The 13936-nt window shown below is 41.0% G+C and overlaps 1 protein-coding gene across 1 annotated transcript in view; it reads right to left on the minus strand.

The window, feature by feature from the left end:
- LOC124795455 (sodium/potassium/calcium exchanger 3-like) overlaps positions 1-13936 on the minus strand; it is a 243520-nt gene that overhangs the window by 108401 nt on the left and 121183 nt on the right. The window lies entirely within an intron of this gene.

Here is a 13936-nt window from a genome sequence, read left to right on the forward strand (position 1 = left end):
TGGAAACAAAACTGGAATTATTGCATTATTATTCTGTAATCAGTAATGCTGTAAGAAGTAATAAACAGATAGGTCAGAATAATGCCAGCAAGGAAGAAGTTCAAGGAGTGAGGAAATAGTACTTCCCCAACTCTGTTCTGTCCCTGCAGCTCCCAATGGGCAGTCCATCAAACTATTGCAATACCAGTAGATTTAATTGTAAGCTTTGTTGTGTTTCACAGTTTGCCATTTACCTTCTTTAGTGTTCTATTATATTTTGTGTAATAAGAGTGCCAGAGAAGAAACTTCTCATGAAACCTTCACACAGTTGCTGGATCAAACTTTTAAGCAGAATAAAGTAAAACATACGTTGAAATGGGAGAAAACATATTTTGATAGCTGCATACACAGTACTAGTGTTAATGAATATTTTGTACAACAGCTACTGATATTGTGTACACACAAATGGGGAATTTTACCAACATTGTTCTGGAAGTATCAGTGCATCTAAAAAGTTATACCTCTTAAAGAGTCTACATCATTTGAACATCATCGAGGTAGTCACAACAATGTAATTATACCCATGAAAATGTTTTTAGAATGGGGCATACTGTTCAGCTCTGCAGTAAATCACAGTGCATACTCAGATCACTGCCACACCCTTTTGTGTACATTGTTCTCAGCAGCAGAAAGTAGCTGGTAGTAGAGTCAGACACATAATTATCATCTACTTATTTAACCCTGCTCTCTCTACCTCTTTTTCTAATCCTCTGAATGGTCTGATGTGGCTGGCCAGGGTTTCCTTTTGTGTGTCATTCACATCATCTCACAGTAGCACTTAGACCCAATTGTTTGTTACATATATTCCAGTCTCTGTCTGTCTCCACAATTTTTGTCTTCATTGCTTTTTCTAATACCACGGAAGTTATTCCCTGTTGCCTTATTATACCTCTTATCATCCTGATCTTATTCTAGCTCATGTTTTACTTATTCAATCTGTAGAGAATTACTTCATTTATTATCAGTCCAACTAATACTGTCATAACAGTAATTAAAGCAAAATAAATTGAAATTGCATTTTTGTTAATTCTATGAGGGATAGATTCAGGGGCCTAATTGCATTTTTTTCTCATTGTACTGTTTGTTACCTTTTCTTCACAAAAAATGAGTACCTACTCCATCTTGAAATATAATTCTCTCCTACTGGTGACCATAATAAGGCTTCACATTGGTTCTCTCTGGGTCAAATACCACCACTTATGAGTGAATTAATGAACTTGGCTTTGAAGGAATTTGTAAAAACACTGTTGTGTGGTTACCTGAACCCAAATTTGTATGTAATTACATATTTTTTCTGTTTGTCTTATGGATGTGAAAAGTGTAAATGTTCGTGAATTAAGTTGTGAGTGCTGATATATTTTATTTTATTTTATCATTACATATTTCACCATAATTACATATTTTAAATTTATACTTCATAGATTTACATATTATTGCTTTTTTATCTTTATTCATATTTAAACACACCCTCAGCAGGCCATGCATTACAAAATTATCCAAATCTGACCTACCATAAAAGTTGAAGACAGGAAAAATTACATTCTACTGCTATAAAATATGGTTAATTACACTTTTGATTTGGGTTGCAATAGAAATGCTTCTGCATAATTTACAAAGATTCGATATGTTTGGTCTCAAAAACAAAGGAGACATAATAATAAAATTTGATTCAGCCCTGTTTAACAAGCTGGCCATGCTATGCGGGTTCATTCGTCATCATTTCACTGGCTACCAGCCAGCCAACAACTGCAGTCAGATCATCTCTGGCTGAATCAACCTCTATGCCAGCAGCCTCAATTACTACTGCATGAACGGCATTGATGGAGTCAACTGCCACAGGTATACACATGCTTCAGGACCTCCTATGTCCAACAGAGACCTGTGTGCAAATGCACCAAAAGCATTTTGCAGATGGACAGGCAGAACAATTCAACATTACTACCCCCATATATAAGAAGCTATGTTCTACAGGAGGGGGGAGGGGGGGGGCTGTGTGGTGACATATCAGGAGAGCAAGTAGTGTGATAGAATAGCCCTGGACCTAGATGATGGTCAAAAAAGAGCATAGTTTTTGTTGTTTTGTAACTTAGTATTTTCCTTGCAGATTTTAATGTGTGTTCATTTCTTGGCATTACTGAGATTTATGAAGTGATAAAAATAAAGGAAACAATATTATGTCAAGGATAGTTGCTACTGACCGAATAGCAGGGATGCCAAGTCACAGATAGGAATAACAAAATGGCTATCAGAAAGTGAGCATTCAGCCAACAAGATCTTTCTCAAAAATAGCCGACATACACACACATGCTCATGCAAACACAGCTCGCACACACAAGACCACAGTCTCTGGCAGCTGAAGCCAGACTGTGAGCAGCAGTGTATGATGGGAGAGGCTGGGGTGGGAAGGGGGAGTAATGTGCTGCTAGTGGGAGCATGCAGGAATGAGGTGGAGAGATGGTAGGGCAGCTAGGTGCAGCTGGGAAGTTAGACGAAGGGTGGGGGAGAGAGAAAGAGTAGTGGAAAAGGAGAGAAGGGAAAAGACTGAGTGCGTTGGTGGAATAGAGAGCTGTGTGGTGCTGGAATGGGAACAGGGAATGGGCCGGATGTGAAAGGACAATGACACTAACGAAGGCTAAGGCCATGAGGGTTAAGGGAACATAGGATACATTGCAGAGAGAATTCCCACCAGCACAGTTCAGAAAAGTGGGTGTTGGTGGGAAGTATCCAGATGGCACAGGCTGTGAAGCAGTCATTGAAATGAAGAATGTTGTGCTAGGTGGTGTGCTCAGCAATTGCTTTTTGGCCACATTTTGTCAGTGGCCATTCATGTGGACAGATAGCTTGTTGGTTGTCATGCCCATGTGGAATGCAACATAGTGGTTTCAGTTTAGCTTGTAAATCACATGACTGGGTTCACAGGTAGCCCTGCCTTTGATAGGATAGGTGTTTGTGACCATAAGGGATTAGGTGGTCATGGGAGGATGTATGAGACAGGTCTTGCAACCAGGTCTATTACAGGGATATGAGCCATGAGGTAAGGGGTAGGGAGCAGGGGTTGTGTAGGGATGGACAAGGATATTGTGTATGGTCAGTGAGCAGCAGAATACCACTGTGGGAGGGGTGGGAAAGAGAGTTGGTAGGACATTTCACATTTCAGGGCACAACAAGAGCCAGTTGAAATCCTGGTGAAGAATATAATTCAGTTGCTTCAGTCCTGGGTGGTACTGAATCATGAGGGAAATGCTCTTCTGTGGCTGGGCAGTGAGACTTTGGGAGGTGGCGGGCGACTAGAAAGATAAGGCATTGGGGATCTGTTTTTGTACAAGGTTTGGAGGGTAATTACAGTCTGTAAAGGCCTCAGTGAGACCCTTAGTATATTTCAAGGGGGGCCACTTGTCACTACAGATGTGATACCACAGGTCGCTAGACTGTATGGAAAGGACTTCTTGGTATGGAATGTGTGGCAGCTGTTGAAGTGAACGTATTTCTGGTGGTTGGTAGGTTTGATATGGACAGAGGTACTAATCTTTGAGGTGGAAGTCAAGATCAAGGAGGGTGGCTTGTTGGGATGAGTAGGACCAGGTGAAGTGAGTAGGGGAAAAGGTTTTGGTGTCCTGGAGGAATGTGGATAGGATGTGTTCGCCCTCAATCCAGATCATAAAGGTGTGATCAATGAATCTGAACCATATGCGAGGTTTGGGACTCTGAGTGTTTAGGAAGAATTCCTCTAAATGATCCATGGATAGGTTAGCACAGGACTGTGCCATGCAGGTGCCCACATACATATCTCAGATTTGAATGCATGTAATGCCTCAAAGGGAGAAGTAATTGTAGGTGAGGATATAGTTGGTCATGGCAACTAGGAAGGAGGTTGTTGGTTTGGTATCTATTGGTCACTGGGAAAGGTAGAGTTCAATAGCGGTAAGGCTGTGGGCTTTAGGGATGTTAGTGTAAAGGGAGGTGGCATTGACAATGATGAGTAGGGTGCCATGTGGTAAAGGAACAGGAACTGTGGAGAGTCGGTGGAGGAAATGGTGGGTATCTTTTATATAGGAGAGTAGGGTTCGGTTAATAGGCTGGAGGTGTTGGTCTATGAGAGCACAGATTGTCTCAGTGGTGGCACAGTAATCATCCATAATGGGGCATCCTGGATGGTTGGATTTATGGACTTTAGGAAGCATGATGGAAGGAAGGAGTGCGGGGAATGGTAGTGATGATGAGAGATATGGACTCCGGGGAGAGGTTCTGGAGTGGGGCTTAGGATCTGAGGAGAGACCGAAGATCCTGCCAGGTTTCTGGAATGGGGTCACTGTGGCAGGATTTGTAGGTGGATGAATCTGACCGCTTGTGGAGTCCTTCTGCCAGTTAATCCTTGCAGTTCAAAACATCAATGGTGGAGCCTTTGTCAGCAGGTAGGATTGAAGGTCAGGATCAGTTTTTAGGTGGTGGATTACGGTTCTTCCTGCAGATGTAAAGTTAGTTTGCATGTTGAGGAATTTGGGGAATGATGGTGAGGTAAGGTTTGAGGTTAAGAAATTCTGGAAAGTTAACAGGAGATGATTTGTGGGTAGTGGGGTGGATCATGGTTAGAAGGAGGAGTGAACTGAGTCAGGCAGGGTTCAACATTGGTCTTCTGTTGAATCTGATTGTTAGGGTTATGGAATCTTTTAACCAGCTGTGGAGTGTAGCACCCACAATGTAATTAAATGTAGTGGTGTACATGACAACAATGTCAAGTCCAAATGTAGCTACTTCATACAAAGAACTAAATTAAAAATGACACACTGGAGCTTCTACATTAAGAGGCTGACAAGATATAATAAACTGGCAAGGTCCCTGAAAACCAGCAATAAAAAACAGTTCAGATCAAAACTACACTGGAGCTTCTACATTAAGAGGCTGACTCGATATAATAAACTGGCAGGGTCTGAAAACCAGCAATGACAAACAGTTCAAATCAAAACCAAAAAATGTGTATCTCCTAGTAGTTAAAATTGATCCTAGATCAGATTTCAATTTCATTCATGCCAATACTTCTATAAAAGAATGACCAGTAAAAAAAGCACTGATGTGAATAAAAATTTCTTTCTTGGAAACAGTATTGATAAATGTTCAAAATTGGATGAGCTTTTTTCTTCAGTGTTTAGAACTAGTACATCAGTACAACACTAATTGACATTGTCTGACATTTATCCAGCAGATGATGATGACAACACATTGCATGTTAGTATTTTCTTATTTATAAGGTGTACTAATTTGCTTCTGCCATTTGCCGATAGGTGGAGACAACGGTAAGTAGTTGTTGAAAGAAACAGGTCATAGACATCAGGCAGTTTGCTTGGACCTCATTCAACATTGTTGTTGTTGTTGTTGTTGTTGTTGTTGTGGTCTTCAGGCCAGAGACTGGTTTGATGCAGCTCTCCCTGTTACTCTATCCTGTGCAAGCTTCTTCATATCTACATCTACATTTATACTCCGCAAGCCACCCAACGGTGTGTGGCAGAGGGCACCTTACGTGCCACTGTCATTACCTCCCTTTTCTGTTCCAGTCGTGTATGGCTCGTGGGAAGAACGACTGTCTGAAAGCCACCGTGCGCGCTCGAATCTCTCTAATTTTACATTTGTGATCTCCTCGGGAGGTATAAGTAGGGGGAAGCAATATATTCGATACCTCATCCAGAAACGCACCCTCTCGAAACATGGCGAGCAAGCTACACTGCGATGCAGAGCACCTGTCTTGCAGAATCTGCCACTTGAGTTTGCTAAACTTCTCCGTAACGCTATCACAGTTACCAAATAACCCTGTGATGAAACACGCCGCTCTTCTTTGGATCTCCTCTATCTCTTCCGTCAACCCGATCTGGTACAGATCCCACACTGATGTGTGCAGTACCTACTGCAACCTACATCCTTCTGAATCTGTTTAGTGTATTCATCTCTTGGTCTCCCTCCACGATTTTTACTTTACATGCAGCCCTCCATTCCAATTCCCTCAGCATCACCTGATTTAATTCGACTACATTCCATTATCCATGTTTTGCTTTTGTTGATGTTCATCTTATATCCTCTTTTCAAGACACTGTCCATTCCATTCAGATGCTCTTCCAGATCCTTTGCTGTCTCAGACAGAATTAGAATGTCATCAGCGAACTTCAAAGTTTTTATTTCTTCTCCATGGATTTTAGTTCCTACTCCGAATCTTTCTTTTGTTTCCTTTACTGCTTGCTCAATATACAGATTGAATAACATCGAGGATAGGCTACAACCCTGTCTCACTCCCTTCCCAACCACTGCTTTCCTTTCATGCCCCTTGACTCTTATAACTGCCATCTGGTTTCTGTACAAATTGTAATAGCCTTTCGCTCCCTGTATTTTACCCCTGCCACCTTCAGAATTTGAAAAAGAGTATTCCAGTCAACATTGTCCAAAGCTTTCTCTAAGTCTGCAAATGCTAGAAATGTAGGTTTGCCTTTCCTTAATCTATTTTCTAAGATAAGTCATAGGGTCAGTATTGCCTCATGTGTTCCAACATTTCTACAGAATCCAAACTGATCTTCCCCGAGGTCGGCTTCTATTAGTTTTTCCATTATTCTGTAAAGAATTCGTGTTAGTATTTTGCAGCTGTGGCTTATTAAACTGATAGTTCGGTAATTTTCACATCTGCCAACACCTGCTTTCTTTGGGATTGGAATTATTATATTCTTCTTGATGTCTGAGGGTATTTCGCCTGTCTCATACATCTTGCTCACCAGTTTTGTCAGGGCTGGCTCTCCCAAGGCTATCAGTAGTTCTAATGGGATGTTGTCTACTCCCGGGGCCTTGTTTTGACTTAGGTCTTTCAGTGCTCTGTCAAACTCTTCACATAGTATCATATCTCCCATTTCATCTTCATCTACATCCTCTTCCATTTCCATAATATTGTCCTCAAGAACATCGTCCTTGTATAGATCCTCTATATACTCCTTCCACCTTTCTGCTTTCTCTTCTTTGCTTAGAACTGGGTTTCCATCTGAGCTCTTGATATTCATACAAGTGGTTCTCTTTTTTCCAAAGCTCTCTTTAATTTCCCTAATGATATACGCCTCTACATCCTTACATTTTTCCTCTAGCCATCCCTGCTTAGCTATTTTGCACTTCCTGTCGATCTCATTTTTGAGATGTTTGTATTCCTTTTTGCCTACTTCATTTACTGCATTTCTATATTTTCTGCCTTCATCAATTAAATTCAATATTTCTTCTGTTATCCAAGGATTTCTACTAGCCCTCATCTTTTTACCTACTTGATCTTCTGCTGCTTTCAGTATTTCATCCCTCAAAGCTACCCATTCTTCTTCTACTGTATTTCTCTCCCCCATTCCTGTCAGTCATTCCCTAATGGTCTCCCTGAAACTCTCTACAACATCTGGTTCTGTCAGTTTATCCAGGTCCAATCTCCTTAAATTCCCACCTTTTTGCAGTTTCTTCAGTTTTAATCTACAGTTCATAACCAATAGAGTGTAGTCAGAGTCCACATCTGCCCCTGGAAATGTCTTACAATTTAAAACATGGTCCCTGAATCTCTGTCTTACCATTATATAATCTATCTGAGACCTTCCAGTATCTCCAGGCCTCTTCCATGTATACAACCTTCTTTCATAATTCCTGAACCAAGAGTTAGCTGTGATTATGTTAGGCTCTGTGCAAAATTCTACCAGACGGCTTCTTCTTACATTCCTTGCCCCCATTCCATATTCACCTACTACATTTCCTTCTCTGCCTTATCCTACTATCAGTCAACATAACCTCATTCAATCATTAGTTGATTTGTGTCTCCATCGTAAAGTTGTTCTTCATTGAAAATGTCAGTTTACGAGCCTAATTCTCGTCATTTGCGGGAGGTGTTACTGTTTTGCTTCAGTATGAAAAAAAACAGCAGCTGAGTCTCATCAAATGCTCTCAAGTACGTATGGTAAGGATGCTATTAGTGAAAGAACATGTCATGAGTGGTTTCAATGCTTCAAGAACTGTGATTTTAACATCATAGACCGGTATAGTGGTGGAAGAGAGAATGTTTTCGAAGATGCAGAATTGGAGACATTGATGAGTCAAGACTCGTGTCAAACTCAAGAAGAATTGGCATGATCAGTGGGTGTGACACAGCAAGCCATTTCAAAATGTCTCAAGGCTATTTGCATGATTCAGAAAGAAGGAACTTGGGTCCCGTGTTAGCTGAAACCGAGAGACATTGAATGGCGTTTGTGTGTTTGTGTACAGTTGCACCAGAAGCAAAAACGGAAGGGATTTCTGCATCGCACTGTGACTGTCTGTACAGAATTTGTGTTAGTATTTTGCAATCATGACCTATTTAATTGATCGTTCAGTAGATTTCATACCTGTCAGCATCTGATTTCTTTGGAATTGGAATTTCTTGAAGTATGAGGGTATTTCACCTCTCTCATACATCTTGACACCAGATGGAGGAGTTTTATTACGGCTGGCTCTCCCAAGGCTATCAGTATTTCTGACGGAATATCATCTACACCTGTGTGCTTCTTTCAACTTGGGACCTTCAGTGCTCTGTCAAATTTTTCTTGCGTATCATATCTCCCATATCATCTTTAACTAAGCCATTTTCCATTTCTATAATACTTCTTTTAAGTTCATCTCCCTTGTATAGACCCTCCATATACTCATTCCACCTTTACCCTCTTTGCTTAGTTCTGATTTTCCATCTGAGCTCTTGATATTTATACAGCTGCTTCTCTTTTCTGCAATAGTATCTTTACTTTTGCCGCAGGTGGTATCTATTTTTCCCCTGGTGAAATATGCTTCTAAATCCTGGCATTTGTCCTCTAGCTATTCCTGATTAGCCATTTTGCACTTCCTGTCGGATGTTTGTATCGCACTTGCCTGCTTCAACTGCTGCATTTTTATATTTTCTCCTTTCATCAGTTAAATTCAATATCTTATGTGTCATCCAAGAATTTCTACTGGCCATTGTCTTTCTACCTATTCGATCCTCCGCTGTCTTTGCCATTTGATCTCATAAAGCTACACATTCGTCTTCTACTGTGTTCCTTTCTTCTTTTCTAGTCAGTGATTACCTAATCCTCCCTTTGAAGCTCTCAACAATCTCTTGTTCTTTCAATTTGTTCAAGTCCCATCTCCTTAATTTCCTACCTTTTTGCAATTTCTTCAGTTTTAGTCTACAGTTCATAACCAATAAATTACATGCCTAGAGGGACCACTGTCACCAGTGCATCATACACAGATCTCCTAAAAAATCATCTGCTGCCTGCAATAAAATCAAAGTGATGTGTATTGCTGTCGGCAGGTGCCCTTTTGCAACATGACAATGCAAGGCCCCACACTGCCTGTACAACAGTTGCAACAATCACACTGTAGTGACTCGCCGATCATTCAAAGTGCTGCTGTGCAATAACGTGCGCCCTCTACGTGCGGTGCTGTCTGCCAGCCATGCAGCAGCGGCGCCACCCAAGCGGCCAGCCGAGCAGCGGCCGCTAGACTGGGACTCAGTGTTCATTCGAATGCTAATGCGTACACATGTCTTGCTTGTCAACTTACACTGTGACTTATATGTGTTGTGTCGTTCTGAAATATATGTGTTAAACTTGACGTTATAACAATTGGCAACGAGGTAGTGGATTTTTCCTTTTCACCGTTGACCCACAGGTTTCCATGGCTACTGTTGAGCAACTACTGCAAAATCTCCTTGAACAGCAAATGCTTCTAACAGCGGCGATTCGCGATTTCGTCGCGGCGTCAAATGCAGGGCATTTCTCGTTGTTGGCTATACCTCCTTTTCCTCCTTACGACGAGACAGCGGAAGACTGGTCTGATTATGAAAAACGTCTTCGACAGCACTTCTTGGCATTTCATGTCACCGACGAACAACCATGTAAGTCTCTGTTCCTTTCCTGGATTTCACCTCAAATGTATTGGTTGTTGTCCCAATTGGCTCCTTTCAAGGATCCTGCATCTTTGTCCTTTGCTGAAAAGTGCTCACTTCTGTCTGTCTATTTTGAAAAGCAAACGCTTGTAGTAACCTCTCGTGTTGCCTTTTATCGTTGTCAAAAACAGACACATCAATCATATCACGCTTGGGCTGCTGAACTTCACGGCCTCAGTTGAAAGTGTCAATTTGTTACTGACGTTCGCAAAGAATCATATGCCGATTCCATGGTACGGGATGCTATTATCCGGTCGGCGCCCGACAAAGAAGTTTGGCAACCTGCCCTTCAGTTAGCGAATCCGACTCTAGATGAAGTTCTCTCCATTGTGCAGTCTTTTGAAATTTCTCACGCCGCTGGGGCGCAAATACAGGCGTGGGGTGATGTCGGGGAAATACAACCTCTGTGCACTGTTGACGACACGTGCGGTGCGTCCCCGCCAGCCGACGTGGCCGCAGTGCGCTCCCAAGCACAGCCTCGGCCTAATCGTAAACAACCCGCTAAGAAACTGCAGCAAAACCCCCGGCAACTTCCTTCATGTCTGCGGTGTTTTACGAAACATTCACGCGAGGATTGTCCCCAACGTTGGGCTGTGTGTCACAATTGCAAAAAGAAAGGCCATGTGTCTTCCGTTTGAAAGTCCGACCGCATACATAATGTTCATGAACATGACGCTGACTCTGATTCTGTGTTGTCTGTCAGTTGCACTTCTTCCCTTTCAGGGAAGTTATTCCTCACTGTCCAAATCCTTGGTCTGTTTCAAGATGGCCGCCGAGTAAGTGACGCCAGAAACCATTTCCAGAAAGTTAAGTGATTTAGACAGGAATATAATTTAGTTTAACGCCGACAACAAATTAAATACGTGCATTAGTGTATCGTTTACTCTTGCCGTTAAAGGTTTGACTTTTCTTTGCGTATTTTTTCAGAAAACACGAAAAGATCGTAACTTCGCGAAGTCGCGCTTAGGCTTAAATTTTGTAAACGTGTTTGTTTCTTGTTTCACGGTAATTTAACTAGTTTCTCGGTAACAAATAAGTAAACTACCGTAAATAGCGTATAACTTCATTGTTTTAATACAGATCTCAGAAAAACAGCGGAATTTTAAATCAGAAACTTGCTTATATACATTTGTGAATAGGCTTAATTCTTGGTAACGTCTTTTTTGATTTTCGGTAATTTAATTGATTTATTCTAGCTAAAGTATTATTTTTGCCATGAGTGAGAAGTGCCTGACTTGCCATAGAATTGTTAGTTCTGGGGTTTGGTGTGATGGATGCAGTAGTTTTTTTCACTGGGGGGACTGCAGTGGCGTGGGTGTTGGGAAAGTGGATCAGGCTCATCAGTGGTTATGTAGGATTTGCAGCAGAGATAGGAAGATAGTGGAACAGGAGGGGAAAATTGCTGCCCTTCAGGCTGAGCTAGATCAGGCTAGGGAACATCTGGACAGGTTAAGGAGGGAGAAGGGCAAAGAGAGGTGGGAAGTGGCAACAGGTAGCAGAAGGAACAGGCCTAGAACTAAGTCTGACAGTTTTGTGGTGAATGTCAAAAATGAGTTTGACCTGTTGCTTCAGTTAGAAACTGATGAGCCTCAAGCAGAGGTAGGTGTAGACAGGACACAACAAACTTTCAATAGGAAATTGAAAAAGAATGTAGGAAAGTCATCGAAAACGAAGAAAGTTTTGTTGTTAGGCAGTTCTCATGCCAGAGGTGTAGGCCAACTTCTGCAGGAGGAATTAGGACCAGAATACCAGGTCACAAATTTTTTCAAACCAAGTGCTAGTCTGGATCAGGTGACAGAGGATTTAGGTTCACTCTGTAAAGGATTTACCAGGGAAGACACCGTGGTTATTGTGGGAGGGCCAGGGAACACCATCGACAGAGATCCTGGGTACAGTATAGAGTGTGACCTGGTAAAGATTGCGTCGGCATTGAGACACACCAATGTTGAATTTGTATCTGTCCTGAGACGCCATGACCGGCCTCATTTGAACTCTTCTGTTGGGAGAGTTGATTTGGAGTTTGAATGGCTGCTTGGGTCGGGTGCGGGGGCTCATATTGGTGTGATTCCTGTTGATTATCTCAGTAGGTGGGACTATACCAGGGACGGCCTACATCTCAACAGGAAAGGGAAGGGGAAACTGGCTGGGGTAATAGCAGTGATTACAGGTGTTGGAGCAGCACCTTTTTCAGGATAGGTAAGACAGAAAGATGTCAAGTTCTACGAGAGGTCAGGATTGAAACAAATCTTCAGTTTAGGAAAGAAATTAAACAGCACAATTCTAGCACATTGGATCACCAATCACAGCTACCAATTATAAATTTTCACCAGTCACCAGAAATTTTATCTCCACCAAGTTGTATCTTAGTCCTAGGTAATTGCATTGATGAATTAAAGTCACCCAACCCAGTTGACATAATCTGCCTCTCAGAACACCATGTGACCACTGGTATAGGAACTAGGCCTAAGCACAATGAGAAACTCAGACAGGAGAGTACTGCAAATGTTAGAATAAGGAAAGGTTCTCATAAAAGTATAATTAAAAATAATGTAAGTATATTTCATCAAAATATTGGGAGTTTAAAGAATAAAGTAGATGAGCTTCTGGTTTGTTTAGAAGATTTAGAAGCTGAGAATGAAGTAGATATACTATGCCTGTCTGAGCATCACATTGTTACTGATATGGATAAGGTAAATGTAAGTGGTTATAAGCTCTCTGCACATGTAATGAGAGAAAATATGGAGAAAGGAGGAGTTGCCATATATGTCAAAAGTTATCATTGTGCAAAAAGTATAGAAACAAAAAAGTTTTGTGTAGAGAAACATACAGAAGCATGTGCCTGTGAGCTTAAATTAAATAAAGGCACATTTATAATTGTAACTGTATATAGGTCCCCATCAGGAAATTTTCATCTATTTCTGAAAAATTTGGACTCCTTGTTGTGCTATCTGTCAGACAGGGGGAAGCAAATTATTATTTGTGGGGACTTCAATGTAGATTCTCTGAAAGAGGGTAATAGGAAAAATGACCTTGAAGTATTACTCGGTTCTTTCAATTTGACACCCGTTATTGATTTTCCTACTCGGGTGGTAAAGGATAGCAGCTCACTGATAGATAACTTCTTTATAGACCAAGATAAGTTTAACCAGATAAATGCTCAGCCTGTTGAGAATGGTCTTTCTGATCATGGTGCACAGCTAGTTACAATATATGACATAGCTCCATTCAGCAATACTAAACAGTCCTCCAAACTAGTACGTTCAGTCAACGATTTAACAATTGCAAATTTCAGGGAAAGCCTACAGCAGTTAGACTGGGATGAAGTGTACCGTGAACCTGATGCCAATTTAAAATATAATTTATTTCATGACATTTTTGTAAATGCATTTGAAAACTGCTTCCCCAAGAAAATAGTTAAATATACTCGTAAGAAACCTTGTAACAAACCATGGCTTACTAAGGGTATAAAAATATCTTGTAACCGGAAGTATGTGTATCATGTCTGAAATCAGCAACTCTGATAATAAAATTAAAACAATTTGGAATATTATTAAAAGAGAAACAGGTCAACCAAGAGCAGAGGAAGACAGTATTACCATCAAATTGAATGAAAGCTTTACGAACAAAAAGTCAGAAGTTGAAAATATTTTTAATAATCATTTTCTAAATGTTGTGGATATAGTAGGATCCAGGTGTTCATTAGAAGATGCTAGGCTGTTAATGGAAGAGGCCATACCTACGCAATTTGATACAATTGAAATCTCACCCACTTCTCCCTCTGAAATTAGGAAAATAATAAACTTGCTTAAAAGCAAAAACTCACATGGAATTGATGGCATTTCCAGCAAAATACTAAAAGCTTGTTCTCAACAGATAAGTAAGATTCTCAGCCACCTGTGGAATAGCTCTCTGGAACAGGGCATTTTCCCTGATAGACTGAAATATGCT

Source organism: Schistocerca piceifrons, chromosome 4 (genome assembly GCF_021461385.2).
Source record: "Schistocerca piceifrons isolate TAMUIC-IGC-003096 chromosome 4, iqSchPice1.1, whole genome shotgun sequence".
Taxonomy (NCBI): domain Eukaryota; kingdom Metazoa; phylum Arthropoda; class Insecta; order Orthoptera; family Acrididae; genus Schistocerca; species Schistocerca piceifrons.